Source organism: Cherax quadricarinatus, chromosome 46, assembly GCF_038502225.1.
Source record: "Cherax quadricarinatus isolate ZL_2023a chromosome 46, ASM3850222v1, whole genome shotgun sequence".
NCBI classification, from domain to species: domain Eukaryota; kingdom Metazoa; phylum Arthropoda; class Malacostraca; order Decapoda; family Parastacidae; genus Cherax; species Cherax quadricarinatus.
Genome location: NC_091337.1, coordinates 16,764,231 through 16,782,426, shown reverse-complemented (window position 1 = coordinate 16,782,426; position 18,196 = coordinate 16,764,231). Strand labels below are relative to the sequence as shown.

Sequence of the window (18,196 nt, the reverse complement as noted above, 5' to 3'; positions counted from 1 at the left end):
GGAGTCCCCGGTGTTGAAGGAGTTTAGGTGTTAGCCGGGCTAGTGGGGGTTTAGTGAGGGCAGGTGTTGATTGAGTCAGGTGTTGGTGGGTCAGGGGTTTAGGAGTCAGGAAGTTGGGGTGAGTCCCGGTGTTGGGGTTGGTGTTTAGGAGCGTTAATTGAGTCAGGTGTTGAGGAGGCGGGGTTAGGAGCCCGGGGGTTGAGTGGGTCCGGGGGTTGGGGGTTGGGGGGTTGGTGGGTCGGGTGTTTAGTCAGGTGTTTAGTGAGCCCAAATGTTGAGTGAGCTGTTGAGTGAGTCAGGTGTTTAAAAGAGCGGGTTTAAGGGTGTTGGGAGTCAAAGTGCTGGGGTGTTTGGGGGAGCCCGGTGTTGATTGAAAGGGGGTTTGGGTTGAGTCCGGGGTTGGGTGGGTCAGGTGTTGGGAGTCAGGTGTTGGGGTGGAACTTTTTGAGTGGTCAAGGTTGATTGGCCGGTGTTTATGATTCAGGGTGTTATGGGGTCAGGGGTTGGGGGTGAGTCCCGGTTTAAATAGTGTTGAGGAGGTTTAGGTGTTGATTGAGGCCAGGTGTTGAGTCAGGTGTTGGAGGGGCAAGTGTTGAGTGAGCCAAAATGGAGTGAGGCCAAAGGGGTTTGGGGAGTCAGGTGTTGGGGGTCCCCAAATGCTGGTGGGGGTTGAGGAGTCCCCGGGGTTGAGGAGTCAGGTGTTGGGGTGAGTCGGGGGTTGGGGTGGGGGGTGGGGGGTTTTGGGGGGAGCCAATGCTGGGGTAAAAGGGGTTGGGGGGTCAGGTGTTGGTCGGGGGTTGAGTAAATCAGGTGTTTAGGGGTCCGGGTTGGGGTGAGTCAAATGTTGAAAGGGGACAGGCGTTGAGGGGAGTCGGATGTTGGGAGCCAGGGGGGTTGAGTGAGCCAGGTGTTGAGGGTCAGGTGTTGGTGGAAAAATGTTGAGTGAGTCGGGGGTTGGGGTGGGGTGAGGGCGGTGTTGGGGGAAAAAAGGGGTTGAGTGAGCCAGGTGTTGAAAGGGTGAAATGATCCCGGTTTTTTTAAAGGGGCCGGGGGTCCCAGTGATCCGGTTGAGTGATCCGGGGTTAAGTGATCCGGGGGTTTGGGGAGCCGGGGGTTGGGTGAGCCAGGTGTTGAGGGGGCCGGGGGTCGGGAGCCAGGCGTTGGGTGAGCCGGGGATTTGGGGGTTGAGTGATCCAGGTGTTGGGGTGACCCAGTTTTTGATCCGGGTTAAGTGATCCCGGGGGTTTAGTGGGGCCGGTTTTTGAGGAGGGGGTGTTGGAGTGAGCCGGGGTCAGTGGGCCCCGGGGTTTGGGAGCCAGTGATTTTTGGTGGAGGGTCCAGGTGTTTAAAGGGTCCCGTTTTTGAGGGAGCCGGGGGGGGGGTTGAGTGAGCCCCCGGGGTTGAGGGGGCCAGGTGTTGGGGGTTTGGGCCCGGTGTTGGTGAGCCAGGTGTTGGGGTGAGCCAGGGGGGAGGGGTTTGAAAAGGGGGCCAGGGTTGAGTGGGCCGGGGGTTGGGAGCCAGGTGTTGAGTGAGCCGGGGGTTTGGGTGGGCCAGGTGCGAAGATCAGGTGGGGACCAAAGGGGTTTAATTTACCAAAGGGGTTTAGCGTTCCCAAAGGTTTGGGGACCAAGGGGTTTAGTGGGGCCTGGAGTGGGGCCAGGTGGGAGTGAGCCAGGTGTTTGGGGTGAACCCGGTTTTTTTTTGGTGGGGGCCAGGTGTTGGTTTAGCCAGGTGTTTAGGGCCCGGTGTTGGGGGATCCAGGTGTTGGGGTGATCCAGGTGTTGGGGAGCCAGGGGAGGAGCCAGGGGGTTGGGTGAGCCAGGGTTGAGTGAGCCAGGTGTTTAGGGGAGCCCCGGGGTTGGGGTGATCCGGGGGTTGAGGAGCCGGGGGTTGAGTGATCCAGGGTTTTAGTGAGCCGGGGGTTGGTGAGCCAGGTAGAGGGGAGCCAGGTGTTGGGGGAGCCGGTGTTGAGGAGCCAGGTGGGAGTTTAAAGGGGTTTGGGGTGATCCCGGTGTTGAGGGCCAGGTGTTGAGGGATCCCGGGGGTTCATTTAGCCAGGTGTTGGGAGCCGGGTGATGGGTGGGCCAGGTGGGTGAGCCAGGGTTGGGGGAGCCAGGTGTTGAGGAGCCAGGTGTTGAGGGGATCCGGGGGTTGGGGTGGGTCCCGGTGGGAGCCGGGTTTAGGATCCGGGGGTTCAGTGAGCCAGGTGTTGGTGAGCCAGGTGATGAGTGAGCCGGGGGAAGTACCGGTGTTGAGGGGAGCCGGGGGTTGAGGTGGGGGGCCAGGGGTCGAGTTTACCCGGGGGTGGGCCGGGGGTTGAGGACCAAAGGGGGGAGCCGGGGGTTGGGGTGAGGGCCGGGGGGTTGGGGGAGCCAGGTGTTTTGTGGGCCGGGGATTGAGGAGCCAGGTGTTTAGGGAACCGGGGTCCCATTGATTCAGGTGTTTAGGAGCCAGGTGTCGAGTGATTCAGGTGTTGAGGGGATCCGGGGGTTGGGGTGGGCCATGTTGGGGAGCCACGTGTTGAGGAGCCGGGGGTTGAGTGAGTCACGTGTTTAAATGGGCCAAAGTGTTTAGGGGGTGGGGTTGATGACCCGGTGTTGAATATCCCAAGTGAATTCCTTTCCTTTTTAACCCAAAAAAAGGGACTCCAGCACTGTTATATAATAATAATAAAAAATAAAATAAAAAATAATAATAATAAAATTAAAAAAGAAAAGAAAGTTAGAGAACCCCCGGAAATAACTATAGGAAGGATACATTTTGTTATCCGTTACCTTTTAAAACCATGATAGTCTGAATAACTTAATAAACCTTTAGAAAAGAGAGAGAGAGAGGAGAGAGAGAGAGAGAGAGAGAGAGAGAAGAGAGCACAGGGGAAAAAACATAAATATTTCAACAAGTTTTTTTCCCTTTCTATTTTTTTCACCAACCTTGGGGGGGAGGGTTACGGGGACCTTTTGACCTTTTTTTGATGGCCGGTCTTTCTCTCTTCCCTTTTCTCACCCCCCCCGGGTTCCCGACCTCTCACCCGTGGCAACCCCAGCCCCCAACATCTCATACCAGCAGGATGTCGTACACATTTGAAAGTTTCCCGGTGCCTCGCATCCCTGCCAACGTTGTCTCCATGGGGATTTTAATTTTCCCTTTTGTGTGGGAAATTCGTTTCTAAACTGTTAACTAGCCTAATCTAACGTTTACGCCCAAAAATATAATCTTTTGAGTAGAAAAAGGGTTTTTTTTTTTAAAAAAAATTCGGGGGGAAGAAAAAGGGAGGGGGGGAAGAGAGAAAAAGAGAAAAGAGGGGAGAAGAGGAAGAGAGAGGAAAAGAGGAGAGAGAGAGAAGAAGACAGGGGCGAAAACAGAAAAAGAGAGAGAGAGGGCAGACAGAGGATAATCCCCCGGGACCCGGGCTTATGATGGGAGGGAAAAAGGGGGTGTTTCCCCCCCGCTCGTTTGGGAAAATTTCAGCGATAGGCCTGTTGCCGCCTGTGTTTAGAATAATTTGCATCACACAGCGGGCCGGACTCCCGACCACCCAAATTTTTCTCCCGCCAACCAGGATCACATTGTTAGAATTTTAATCAAAATAAAATGGGGAAAAGACTTGGGGTTTTGGGCACTGTTTTGACCTGACCTTACCTGCTATTCTCCTTTTCCCTCTCTCTCTCTCTCTCTCTTCTCTCTCTCTTTTCTTCTTCCCCTGCTTTTTTCCCACCCTTTTCATCTCGCAATTTTTCACACCTCTTGCCTCCTCTTCCCCCTTACCCCCCTCCGTAACTCTTTTACCCTTTTCCTCCTTTTTAACTTTTCATTTTTTCCCCTTCCTTCTCTTCCGTTTGTTGCTTCCTTCTCATTTTCCTCTTTCTTGACTTTATACATCTATCTGTTAAACAGACAAGACTAAACACTGGCTTGAAATGGAAACAATTCTGCAGAAAGGTCAGCTGTACCTCCGTCAGCTGTACCTGCGTCAGCTGTACCTGCGTAGCTTGTACCTACGTCAGCTGTACCTGCGTCAGCTGTACCTACATAATAATAATAATAATAATAATAATAATAATAATAATAATATCTTTATTTGCTACAAGTACATATACATGGTACACAGTCCTAGCTGACATCAATAACATACTACTATATAGAAAGCCGCTTGTTATGCAGAGCATTTCCCGCAAATTAGGTCAGTTTTGTCCCAGGACGCGACCCACACCAGTCGACTAACACCCAGGTACTCATTTTACACTGATGGGTGAACAGGGATAGCAGGTGTCTTATGGAAACACGAGGCTAGCTGGTCCAGTGGCTAACGCGACGGTCTGGAATTTTGAGACTGACCGCGGGATCAAATCCCGCCCGTGGTATGGTTTGTTTGCAATCGTGTCATTACGATTTCGTGAGTCACGTCCCTAATGTTTTCCAGCCGTACCGGAGGAGATTCGAACTCCGGACCTCACTGTGTGAGCTGAATACGCTAGTGATCGAGCTGTACCTATATCAGCTGTAACTACATCAGCTGTAACTACATCAGCTGTATCTTTTGGTCAACATCTGTGTCCTCTAAATTCACCCTCGCTCATTACACACGTGTTTTCCTGTTACTTCCCCTGACTATTGTCTGTTGTCCTACCTATATCCGCTCGTTTCGCGTAGCCAGCGTCTGTTGCCCCTGCTATTCCACCACTGATGCCACTGAAGTGCCATCTCCTACGACTGTCTTCCTGTTGTCTATTACGGCTCTCTGGCTGCCGTCTATTGCTTCTGTCTGCCATCTATTCTGGCCGAGGTGGCAGCAGCGTTCCTCCCCAAGGGGACCCAGCACATGCAATTTGGATGGGCCTAAATCCCCCTGGGTTGAGGTAGCTGGCTCCTCACTCATAAGGATTTAATTGACTATTTCGTGTCGGGAGTTGGGAGTGAGAATTGGGGCCCATTACCCGCCTTCTCTCCTCCATCCACCTAATCCTTCTCCATCCTTCTAATCTTCATTCTTCTACACCTCCTTCATTCTTATACTCCTCCATCATCCACACCTTTTTCCCACTCCGTCTCATATTGTTTATCCAGTCTTAGCCTTTCCGCTGTCTCTAACGTTTCTTTCTGCCTCTTCTAATGCCTCGTGCTGGTGTGTGTATGTGTGTGTGTGTGTGTGTGTGTGTGTGTGTGTGTGTGTGTGTGTGTGTGTGTGTGTGTGTGTGTGTGTGTGTGGAGGGGGATGGACTGGAGGAGTGTGTTTAGAGGATCCTGTCCATACTAATCGAAAGTCAACAGGAGGTGTATGGGTGTGTGATTCCTCAAAGGAGGACCGGATAATCGGGATCTGGTCGGACGCGCAGCGGGTTCGATTCTCGATTACTGAGGCACTTGTCTCTGGTGGAGTGTTTGATCCTATCCTGGCCTGAGTAGCCTCCCTTCCCTCTAGCACCCCGATACCAGAGTCTATATCCAACACAAATTGAACAAAAACATCTGGAAGCATTTTTTGTAATGTAAACATGTGACGATGGCAATAGACTTGAACCCTTCTTCCTCTCATAGCGTCTTGAAAAGAGTCGTGTCTTCTTGAAGCCTATAAAATGCACCTTAAGTACCCCCCTCTTCCCCCCCACCCGCACTCAAAGTCCGTCCCTTCCTGTGTGATGGAATATGGTTGGGAAACATTGCTAGCTTTTGTTCTCCTGTGACCACACTGTTTCCCCTGTGACCATCATACTGTTCCCCCTGTGACCATCATACTGTTCCCCCTGTGACCATCATACTGTTCCCCCTGTGACCATCATACTGTTCCCCCTGTGTCCATCATACTGTTCCCCCTGTGACCATCATACTGTTCCCCCTGTGACCATCATACTGTTCCCCCTGTGACCATCATACTGTTCCCCCTGTGACCATCATACTGTTCCCCCTGTGACCATCATACTGTTCCCCCTGTGACCATCATACTGTTCCCCCTGTGACCATCATACTGTTCCCCCTGTGTCCATCATACTGTTCCCCCTGTGACCATCATACTGTTCCCCCTGTGTCTATCATACTGTTCCCCCTGTGTCTATCATATTGTTCCCCCCTGTGTCCATCATACTGTTCCCCCTGTGTCCATCATATTGTTCCCCCTGTCATCACCATATAGTTCACCCTGTGTCCATCATATTGGTTCCCTTGTGACCATGATATTGTTCCCATGTGACCATCATATTGTTCCCATGTGACCATCATATTGTTCCCCTGTGACCATGATATTGTTCCCATGTGACCATCATATTGTTCCCATGTGACCATCATATTGTTCCCCTGTGACCATCATATTGTTCCCATGTGACCATCATATTGTTCCCATGTGACCATCATATTGTTCCACTGTGACCATCATATTGTTCCCATGTGACATCATATTGTTCCATGTGACCATATTGTTCCATGTGACCATCCTATTGTTCCCATGTGACCATCATATTGTTCCACTGTGACCATCATATTGTTCCCATGTGAACACCATATTGTTCCCATGTGACCATCATATTGTTCCCCATGTGACCATCATATTGTTCCCATGTGACCATCATATTGTTCCCATGTGACCATCATATTGTTCCCATGTGACCATCATATTGTTCCCATGTGACCATCATATTGTTCCCATGTGACCATCATATTGTTCCCATGTGACCATCATATTGTTCCCCTGTGACCATCATATTGTTCCCCTGTGACCATCATATTGTTCCCATGTGACTATATTGTTCATGTGACATCATATTGTTCCCATGTGACACATATTGTTCCATGACATCATATTGTTCCATGTGACCATCATTGTTCCTACATCATATTGTTCCCCTGTGACCATCATATTGTTCCCATGTGACCATCATATTGTTCCCATGTGACCATATTGTTCCCATGTGACCATCATATTGTTCCCCTGTGACCATCATATTGTTCCCCTGTGACCATCATATTGTTCCCCTGTGACCATCATATTGTTCCCATGTGACCATCATATTGTTCCCATGTGACCATCATATTGTTCCCCTGTGACCATCATATTGTTCCCATGTGATCATCATATTGTTCCCATGTGACCATCATATTGTTCCCCTGTGACCATCATATTGTTCCCATGTGACCATCATATTGTTCCCCTGTGACCATCATATTGTTCCCATGTGACCATCATATTGTTCCTATGTGACCATCATATTGTTCCCATGTGACCATATTGTTCCCATGTGACCATTATATTGTTCCCATGTGACCATCATATTTTTCCCATGTGACCATTATATTGTTCCCATGTGACCATATTGTTCCCAATGTGACCATCATATTGTTCCCATGTGACCATTATATTGTTCCCATGTGAATATCATATTGTTCCCCTGTGACCATCATATTGTTCCCATGTGACCATCATATTGTTCCCATGTGACCATATTGTTCCCCATGTGACCATCATATTGTTCCCATGTGACCATATTGTTCCCATGTGACCATCATATTGTTCCCCATGTGACCATCATATTGTTCCCATGTGATCATATTGTTCCCCTGTGACCATCATATTGTTCCCATGTGACCATCATATTGTTCCCCATGTGACCATATTGTTCCCCTGTGACCATCATATTGTTCCCATGTGACCATCATATTGTTCCCATGTGACCATATTGTTCCCCATGTGACCATCATATTGTTCCCATGTGACCATCATATTGTTCCCCTGTGACCATCATATTGTTCCCATGTGACCATTATATTGTTCCCATGTGACCATCATATTGTTCCCATGTGACCATCATATTGTTCCCATGTGACCATCATATTGTTCCCATGTGACCATCATATTGTTCCCATGTGACCATCATATTGTTCCCATGTGACCATCATATTGTTCCCATGTGACCATCATATTGTTCCATGTGACCATCATATTGTTCCCCTGTGACCATCATATTGTTCCCCTGTGACCATCATATTGTTCCCATGTGACCATCATATTGTTCCCCTGTGACCATCATATTGTTCCCATGTGACCATCATATTGTTCCCATGTGACCATCATATTGTTCCCCTGTGACCATCATATTGTTCCCATGTGACCATCATATTGTTCCCATGTGACCATCATATTGTTCCCATGTGACCATCACATTGTTCCCCATGTGACCATCATATTGTTCCCATGTGACCATCATATTGTTCCCATGTGACCATCATATTGTTCCCATGTGACCATCATATTGTTCCCCTGTGACCATCATATTGTTTCCCATGTGACCATCATATTGTTCCCATGTGACCATTATATTGTTCCCATGTGACCATCATATTGTTCCCCTGTGACCATCATATTGTTCCCATGTGACCATCATATTGTTCCCATGTGACCATCATATTGTTCCCCTGTGACCATCATATTGTTCCCATGTGACCATCATATTGTTCCCATGTGACCATCATATTGTTCCCCATGTGACCATCATATTGTTCCCATGTGACCATCATATTGTTCCCCATGTGACCATCATATTGTTCCCATGTGACCATATTGTTCCCATGTGACTATCATATTGTTCCCATGTGATCATATTGTTCCCCTGTGACCATCATATTGTTCCCATGTGACCATCATATTGTTCCCATGTGACCATATTGTTCCCATGTGACCATCATATTGTTCCCATGTGACCATCATATTGTTCCCCATGTGACCATCATATTGTTCCCATGTGACCATCATATTGTTCCCATGTGACCATCATATTGTTCCTATGTGACCATTATATTGTTCCCATGTGACCATCATATTGTTCCTATGTGACCATTATATTGTTACCATGTGACCATATTGTTGCATATCAACAACATTGCTGACGTACCAAGTATAGATTAAAAAAAATCCTCCCTCTCCCTATATCCTAGATATATTATTATCTTATATACATTGTAACATTGTATAAACATCGTGTCGTAGAGTGTGTAGAATAATGCATGTTATCATTCACTGCTTCATATGAGATGTTGAAGGTGGTGATGGAGAACTTTATGAGTATGTCAAGGATACAAAGAGAGAGAGAGAGAGAGAGAGAGAGAGAGAGAGAGAGAGAGAGAGAGAGAGAGAGAGAGAGAGAGAGAGAGAGAGAGAGAGAGAGAGAGAGAGGGAGAGAGAGAGAGAGAGAGAGAGAGAGAGAGAGAGAGAGTGAGAGATGAGGAGGAGGAGGTAAGGCAAGATCTGTCATGAACCAGGACAAGTGTTTCCTGAAGCCTGTCTTAGACATATGATGAGCCGCCACTGGAGCTTTTGGTCATCTGACGGAAGCCTTCCGCTAAGAAGCAAGAGGCCTAAACACTGCAGTGTTTAAGTGAGTGTAGTTCATCACAGTGACGAGTGATGTCCATAAGCGAATCATTTAGTAATGGTAAATTGTATTATTTTATTATTCTGGTGTCTCCAGAAGAAAGTAAGGTGTGGGAGGTGAACTGAAAAGTGACCTTACATAGGAACATAAGAAAGGAGGAACACTGCATCAGGCCTACTAGCCCATACTTGGCAGGTCCTTCTCAAACCAAAAACTACTAACAAAGATATTCGCCCAGCCCAGTGATATCCAAGAAATAAGCTTTAATAACCCTAATAACTCAGTGTAACTCCCACTCTGGCGAGACCACCACCTTACCCGACCATCTATGGGCAGCAATGTCTGTATACCGATGGATGAGACCCATGTGCAATACCTGTTATCTTTATTCAGAATGGCTTCACTTTCGCAGCCGGCTTTCAGAAAACCAAGCTACGTTGCGAACCTACTTCAAAAAAAAAAATACTCAGATGTTTAACATACGTCTTATCCACAGTGCTGACTGTTTGCTAAAGCTGTACTAACTTCCTGCTAACTGATTGTTCTGATGTAGTTGATGAACAAACATCAGGATTCCCCCTATAGTTTCATCTGGTTGAAATACATTATTTAGTTAGTTCTTCAGTGAATGTCTTGGTGCTTACTGCTTTAGCGGGTAATTTGTTTCATTCTGCTATGTCTGTGCTTGAAGAATGTCTTTTTTTTTAAACGTTTATGTTGCATCTTTTGCCTCGAAGTTTCACCCTATTGTTTATAATTTTTTGGTTCACTCTCAGTTTCAAGTAATTGTCCTTGTGTGTTAAAATCATTCAGTATGTGGAGGGTTTGAATGAGATCTCCTGGTAGTCTTAATTCCCTAAGAGTGAAAAGGTTAAGTGGTTAAGTCTTTCTTAGTGATGGTATGAACTGTGTGTGAGAGAGAGAGAGAGAGAGAGAGAGAGAGAGAGAGAGAGAGAGAGAGAGAGAGATGAGGGGGGTGGGGGAGTAACGGAAGGTGGATCTGGAGTTGGAAGAAGCCTGGCTCTTGGGTAAACAGGAGAATTCCCTAGAAAAACAGTGTGTCTTCTCCTTGCGCCAGGGTGTAGGGTGCTTCAGGTTATTGGCTGTTGTCTTATCTCCCACACATATTTGCTCTTCTTAGTGCTAATTCCTCTTCTTCCAGGGCCAGACTCGTCAGAGATCTTCTCGTCTATCTCTTTATTTCTGTTTGTTTTGAGCTTTAATAGAGTTCTCGGCTCCTCTTGATGTCAGTTTCTCATCATGGGAAGACAATTGCCAAAAATCTTGAATACTGTTATCAGGTAACTCAAAGCTATTGTTCAACTTTCGGGCCACAACCGAAAATAACTTAGGTTCAATTTCCAGGCTAGTTTTTTTTATAGGATTGTGATCACATATTGCAATGGTTACATAATTAACTATATGACATAATTTGTATTATGAGGGTAATATGTTGCAAGTCATTAAGTCCAGTGGGGAGTGATTGTCACCTTTGCGATTCTGTCTTTGCTTATACTACAGTTCACAGGATGAGCTGCAGTGCACAAACACGCTACTTGTCGGGTGAGCGGAGGGTGCACAGTGAACTAGCTACTACCATCCACAGAATGGATATAGAGTTGACAATAAACTAATCATTACCGTCAACAGGATGGATATGGAGTGTGCAGTAAACTAGCCACTATTTTGGCGGCGAAATCTTAAAAACTTTGTCATTTTCGTGGAGAAAATGAAAATCAGGACAACGCGACCTGACCCTCCTCACTAAATATTTCCACTCAGTTATGGTGTGAGCTGCGAGGTTCACTCAGCTGCAAGCAGCAGCTCGTTAAGATGAACCACACATACACTCATATAAACAACACATTTACCAGTCAGATGTGCTCTCTCTCTCTCTCTCTCTCTCTCTCTCTCTCTCTCTCTCTCTCTCTCTCTACCAGGCAGAATCTTTGCTGTTAGTCTGCACCTTCAGGAGACATTTCTTTGTTGTTCTAATTCGTTTTTTTTCTTTGCTAAATAATTCGTCAGATAAAACTCATCATATAAACGTTTCGCGCAAGTGTCTCATTAATCAACGTGTCGGCTTTCTAAACTATTTATTTACAAAACTCATCATAATTCGGGTCATTAGTATATGATGACTTGCCCACTGGATCATTATACCATCCTTACCTTAGCAATCCAGAAATCAGTGGTTCATAAACTTTTTAAGAGGCCTTTCCTCTTGGATTCTGAGGAATGGTTTCTCACACTCTTTTCCAAAAAGTCACTCAGTGGGTACTTTATTAGGTACCCCTGCTAGTACTAGGTAGGGGGCACCTTTTGCCGTCCCCCTCTCCAGAACAGCCTGAGTTCTTCGTGGCATGGATTCAACAATGTGCTGGAAACATTCCTAAGAGATCCTGGACCATGTTGACATGATGGCATCACGCAGCTGCTGCAGATTTATCGGCTGTACATTAATGCTGCGAGGTTTATGCTAAATTCTGACCCTACCATCTGCATATCACAGCAGAAATTACGATTCGTCACATCAGACGAGGCGACGTTTTTTCCTATCATCAACTGCCTAATTTCAGCGAGCCTGTGTCCAATGTAGCCTCGGTGTACTGGTCTTAGCTGACACGAGTTAAACTCGGTGTGGACGTCTGCAGTAACCAATCCATTTCAGGGTTCGATGTGTTGTGCATTCAGAGATACACTTCTGCATGCCATTGTTGTAACAAGTGGTTATTTTAGTTACTGTAACCTTCCTGCCAACTTGAATCAGTCTGGCCATTCTCCTCTGACTTCTCTCATTATCAAAGCTTTCTCGCCCACAGAACAACTGCCACTCACTGGATGTTTCATGTTTTTTATCATACCATTTTCTGTAAACTGTAGAGACTGTTGTGCGTGAAAATCCCAGCGTTTCTCAGATACTCAGACCAGCTCGTCTGGCACCAACAATCATTCCAAGGTCAAAGTCAGTTAGTTAACACGTCCTCACAATTCTGATGTTTGGTGTGAACACCAACTGAGCTCTTGACAATGTCTGCATGCGTGTAGCCACTGAGGTGCTGCCACCTGGTTAGCTTATATATATATATATATATAAATATATATATATATATATATATATATATATATATATATATATATATATATATATATATATATTAGTATGATGTAAATATATTATTTCAAGATAGCAATATAATAGAATTTTAGATTCTGATGATAGATGAAGAAACATCCGAGACAGGATGTTCCAGAGATGGGACACAGACACAAGGGGTTAAAATTGGAAGTTGAAGACTCGGCTGAGTCAATGGGATGTTAGGAAGTATTTCTTTAGTCACAGAGTTGTCAGGAAGTGGAATAGTCTGGCAAGTGATGTAGTGGAAGCAGGAACCATACATAGTTTTAAGACGAGGTTTAGTAAAGCTCATGGAGCAGGGAGAGAGAGGACCTAGTAGCGATCAGTGAAGAGGCGGGGCCAGGAGCTACAAATACACGCACACTCCTGTCCTGGAGGACAGGGGGGACATGATAACGACATATAAAATACTGAGAGGAACTGACAAGATGGACAGAGACAGGATGTTCCAGAGATGAGACACAGCAACAAGGGGCTACAAGAATTGGAGGTTGAAGACTCAGATGAGTTACAGGGATGTCAGGAAGTATTTCTTTAGTTATAGAATTGTCAGGAAGTGGAATAGCCTGGAGAGTGATGTAGTGGAGGCAGGATCCATACATAGCTTTAAGAAGAGGTATGATAATGCTCATGCAGCAGGGAGAGAGTGGACCTAGTAGCGACCAGTGAAGAGGTGAGGCCAGGAGTTATGAATCAACCCCTGCAACAACAATTAGGTGAGTACGAACACACACACACACACACACACACACACACACACACACACACACACACACACACACACACACACACAGGCTGCAGAACTGGTCCAGCAATTGGCTCCTGGAGTTCAATCCCACCAAGTGCAAAGTCATGAAGATTGGGGAAGGGCAAAGAAGGCCGCAAACGGAGTACAGTCTAGGGGGTCAGAGACTACAAACCTCACTCAAGGAAAAAGATCTTGGGGTGAGTATAACACCAGGCACATCTCCTGAAGCGCACATCAACCAAATAACTGCTGCAGCATATGGGCGCCTAGCAAACCTCAGAACAGCATTCCGACATCTTAATAAGGAATCGTTCAGGACCCTGTACACCGTATACGTTAGGCCCATATTGGAGTATGCGGCACCAGTTTGGAACCCACACCTAGCCAAGCACGTAAAGAAACTAGAGAAAGTGCAAAGGTTTGCAACAAGACTAGTCCCAGAGCTAAGAGGTATGTCCTACGAGGAGAGGTTAAGGGAAATCAACCTGACGACACTGGAGGACAGGAGAGATAGGGGGACATGATAACGACATACAAAATACTGAGAGGAATTGACAAGGTGGACAAAAACAGGATGTTCCAGAGATTGGACACAGTAACAAGGGGACACAGTTGGAAGCTAAAGACACAGATGAATCACAGGGATGTTAGGAAGTATTTCTTCAGCCACAGAGTAGTCAGTAAGTGGAATAGTTTGGGAAGCGATGTAGTGGAGGCAGGATCCATACATAGCTTTAAGCAGAGGTACGATAAAGCTCACGGCTCAGGGAGAGTGACCTAGTAGCGATCAGTGAAGAGGCGGGGCCAGGAGCTCGGACTCGACCCCCGCAACCTCAACTAGGTGAGTACAACTAGGTGAGTACACACACACACACACACACACACACACGCGCGCGCGCGTATAATTTTGAGAGTAAAGTATTCTTGATAATACTTTCAAATGGGCGGCAGCCTTAATGACCCACACACAATCGATATGCCTTAAAGCAAACAAACTCACTGCACTAAGTGTGTGTGTGTTATGGTGTCGGTGTACAAGGCCGCCCATTAACTGGGAGACAAGTAATTAACTGGTCCTTTACGGCAGTGCTGCCACCTTTCCCCCAGCTGGGAAAAACACTAATTCTTTCCTCCTGATAATTACATCCATCACGGCAGCTTTCAACCTGACGTAGCCTGGTTACTGCACCATGGATAGCCTTTAAGTGAGCGTCTCGCACAAGCATTTGTCTGATAAAATGTCTTTAGTTTTTGTGGAGGATCGGATGATAAGTTCTAAGAGATGCTTTACACCTCCTTGTTTTGTGTAGGATCGGATAGCATTAAGTGATTGTCTCAAGAAACATTTTCCGTTTTAATCATCTATAGTTTTGATGAACAAGAGGTGTGGAACATTTGGGTCAGTCTCCAGACGGCGTTTCTCCGACCAGAGGCTTCGTAAACTTAATACTTAGATTATATACTGCAGACAGTGTAAGATGAGGTGATCACTCCCACCGTCTTTATTGGTGTTCAGTCCCAGTCTTGATAGGTGTTCAGTCCCACAGTCTTGATATGTGTTCAGTCCCACCGTCTTTATTGGTGTTCAGTCCCAGTCTTGATAGGTGTTCAGTCCCACCGTCTTGATAGGTGTTCAGTCCCAAAGTCTTGATAGGTGTTCAGTCCCACCGTCTTGATAGGTGTTCAGTCCCACCGTCTTGATGTGTGTTCAATCCCAAAGTCTTGATAGGTGTTCAGTCCCATCGTCTTGATAGGTGTTTAGTCCCACCATCTTGATAGGTGTTCAGTCCCACCGTCTTGATAGGTATTCAGTCCTACCGTCTTGATAGGTGTTCAGTCCCACCGTCTTGATAGGCATTCAGTCCTACCGTCTTGATAGGTGTTCAGTCCCACAGTCTTGATAGGTATTCAGTCCTACCGTCTTGATAGGTGTTCAGTCCCACCGTCTTGATAGGCATTCAGTCCTACCGTCTTGATAGGTGTTCAGTCCCACCGTCTTGATAGGCATTCAGTCCTACCGTCTTGATAGGTGTTCAGTCCCACCGTCTTGATAGGCATTCAGTCCCACCGTCTTGATAGGTGTTCAGTCCCACAGTCTTGATAGGTATTCAGTCCCACAGTCTTGATAGGTATTCAGTCCCACCGTCTTGATAGGTGTTCAGTCCCACAGTCTTGATAGGTATTCAGTCCCACAGTCTTGATAGGTATTCAGTCCCACAGTCTTGATAGGTATTCAGTCCCACAGTCTTGATAGGTATTCAGTCCCACAGTCTTGATAGGTATTCAGTCCCACAGTCTTGATAGGTATTCAGTCCCACCGTCTTGATAGGTGTTCAGTCCCACAGTCTTGATAGGTGTTCAGTCCCACAGTCTTGATAGGTATTCAGTCCCACAGTCTTGATAGGTATTCAGTCCCACAGTCTTGATAGGTATTCAGTCCCACAGTCTTGATAGGTATTCAGTCCCACAGTCTTGATAGGTATTCAGTCCCACAGTCTTGATAGGTATTCAGTCCCACAGTCTTGATAGGTATTCAGTCCCACAGTCTTGATAGGTATTCAGTCCCACAGTCTTGATAGGTATTCAGTCCCACCGTCTTGATAGGTGTTCAGTCCCACCGTCTTGATAGGTGTTCAGTCCCACAGTCTTGATAGGTATTCAGTCCCACAGTCTTGATAGGTATTCAGTCCCACCGTCTTGATAGGTGTTCAGTCCCACAGTCTTGATAGGTGTTCAGTCCCACAGTCTTGATAGGTATTCAGTCCCACCGTCTTGATAGGTGTTCAGTCCCACAGTCTTGATAGGTGTTCAGTCCCACAGTCTTGATAGGTGTTCAGTCCCACCGTCTTTATAAGTGTTCAGTCCCACAGTCTTGATAGGTGTTCAGACCCACCGTCTTTATAAGTGTTCAGTCCCACAGTCTTGATAGGTGTTCAGACCCACCGTCTTTATAAGTGTTCAGTCCCACAGTCTTGATAGGTGTTCAGACCCACCGTCTTTATAAGTGTTCAGTCCCACAGTCTTGATAGGTGTTCAGAGCCACAATCTTGATCACCGTGAAGCACAGGCTAGGGGGGGGGGATGAACACTTACGTACTTTTTAGGAATCGAGATCATTTTCATAACATATTTCCACGGGTCACTCCTCGAGTGTAGTGCTGAAGCTGAACTTTAGCTGTAACGTGACTGAGTCTCGGTCACGGGACGTCTCAAGACAGGAGTCGGAGTCAGAAACTGTGACTCGACCCCAGCAAACACAACTAGGGGAGTACACAAAATATAAAATATACCTATATTTCCAGATTAATAACATATTCCCGCCCCCCTCCCCCCCCAAAAAAAAAAATATTAATGCTGACCGAAATTCTAGATGAAAAACATTATTATTATTATTATCACTATAATTATTAACATTATTATTACTGACGTTCTATTTTTTATCGTTACATTTCATGGGTGTTAGTGCTGAAGGGCTCTTGATCCAAGAAACTGGAGCTACCCTTCTCTATTCCTCGGATCAGGCTGGATTACCACCCGTTTCCCCCAGGCAGTGCATGACCCCTACGGGATTAGCGCTTTCCCTCTAATGATGATTCGATGATAATTAACAGCTGATTTATGTTCTTGCTGTCAGTCAACAAACACAACAAACAACAAAACACATGACAAACACAAAATCAACAAATATAAGCAAAGAACAAATACAACAATATCTGGAAATACAACGCATAACAAATACATTAAATTTAACATATACACTACCAACAAATAAAAAAAAAAAAAAAAAAATATATATATATATAAATGGTTATAAATGACCATAATTTTTAAAGGGGTGGACCGGTAAGCCAGCGGAAGGCCTCGGTCAGATGACCAAAAGCTCCAAAGGCGGGTCATCATCTGACTAAGACCCGCGTCAGGAAACATTTGTCCTGTTTCCTGACGAACCTTACCTAACCTAACCTAACAAATATAACAAACCACAAACAAGAACAAAGATAACACACGAACTAAAACAAACACAAGAAACATTATACAAAAACACAAGTAAACAACAAAAATAAAGTGGAATAAAAAAAACCGAACACAAACAAATCAAACATTAAAGGTAAACAAAACTACCAGCAGATGACAAACACAGTAAACAATTAAAAAACTACAAATACTAACAAGAGCAAAACTAAATAACCACAACACTGACAATACAACCACAACACTCACAATACAACCACAACACTGACAATACAACCACAACACTGACAATACAACCACAACACTCACAATACAACCACAACACTGACAATACAACCACAACACTCACAATACAACCACAACACTCACAATACAACCACAACATTAATCAACTACAGCCAGAAATACCCCAACATCCACAACAATCACAGCAACCAACATCCACAACAATCACAGCAACCAACATCCACAACAATCACAGCAACCAACATCCACAACAATCACAGCAACCAACATCCACAACAATCACAGCAACCAACATCCACAACAATCACAGCAACCAACATTCACAACAATCACAACAACCAACATCCACAACAATCACAGCAACCAACATCCACAACATTCACAGCAACCAACATCCACAACAATCACAGCAACCAACATCCACAACAATCACAGCAACCAACATCCACAACAATCACAGCAACCAACATCCACAACAGTCACAGCAACCAACATCCACAACAATCACAGCAACCAACATCCACAACAATCACAGCAACCAACATCCACAACAATCACAGCAACCAACATCCACAACAATCACAGCAACCAACATCCACAACAATCACAGCAACCAACATCCACAACAATCACAGCAACCAACATCCACAACAATCACAGCAACCAACATTCACAACAATCACAACAACCAACATCCACAACAATCATAACAACCAACATCCACAACAATCATAA

General features: G+C 45.7%; 1 protein-coding gene across 18 annotated transcripts in view; it reads right to left on the bottom strand.

Moving 5' to 3' along the window:
* Positions 1-18,196, bottom strand: part of bru3 (bruno 3) — a 1,045,770-nt gene that overhangs the window by 161,466 nt on the left and 866,108 nt on the right. The gene's annotated exons all lie outside the window — the stretch shown is intronic.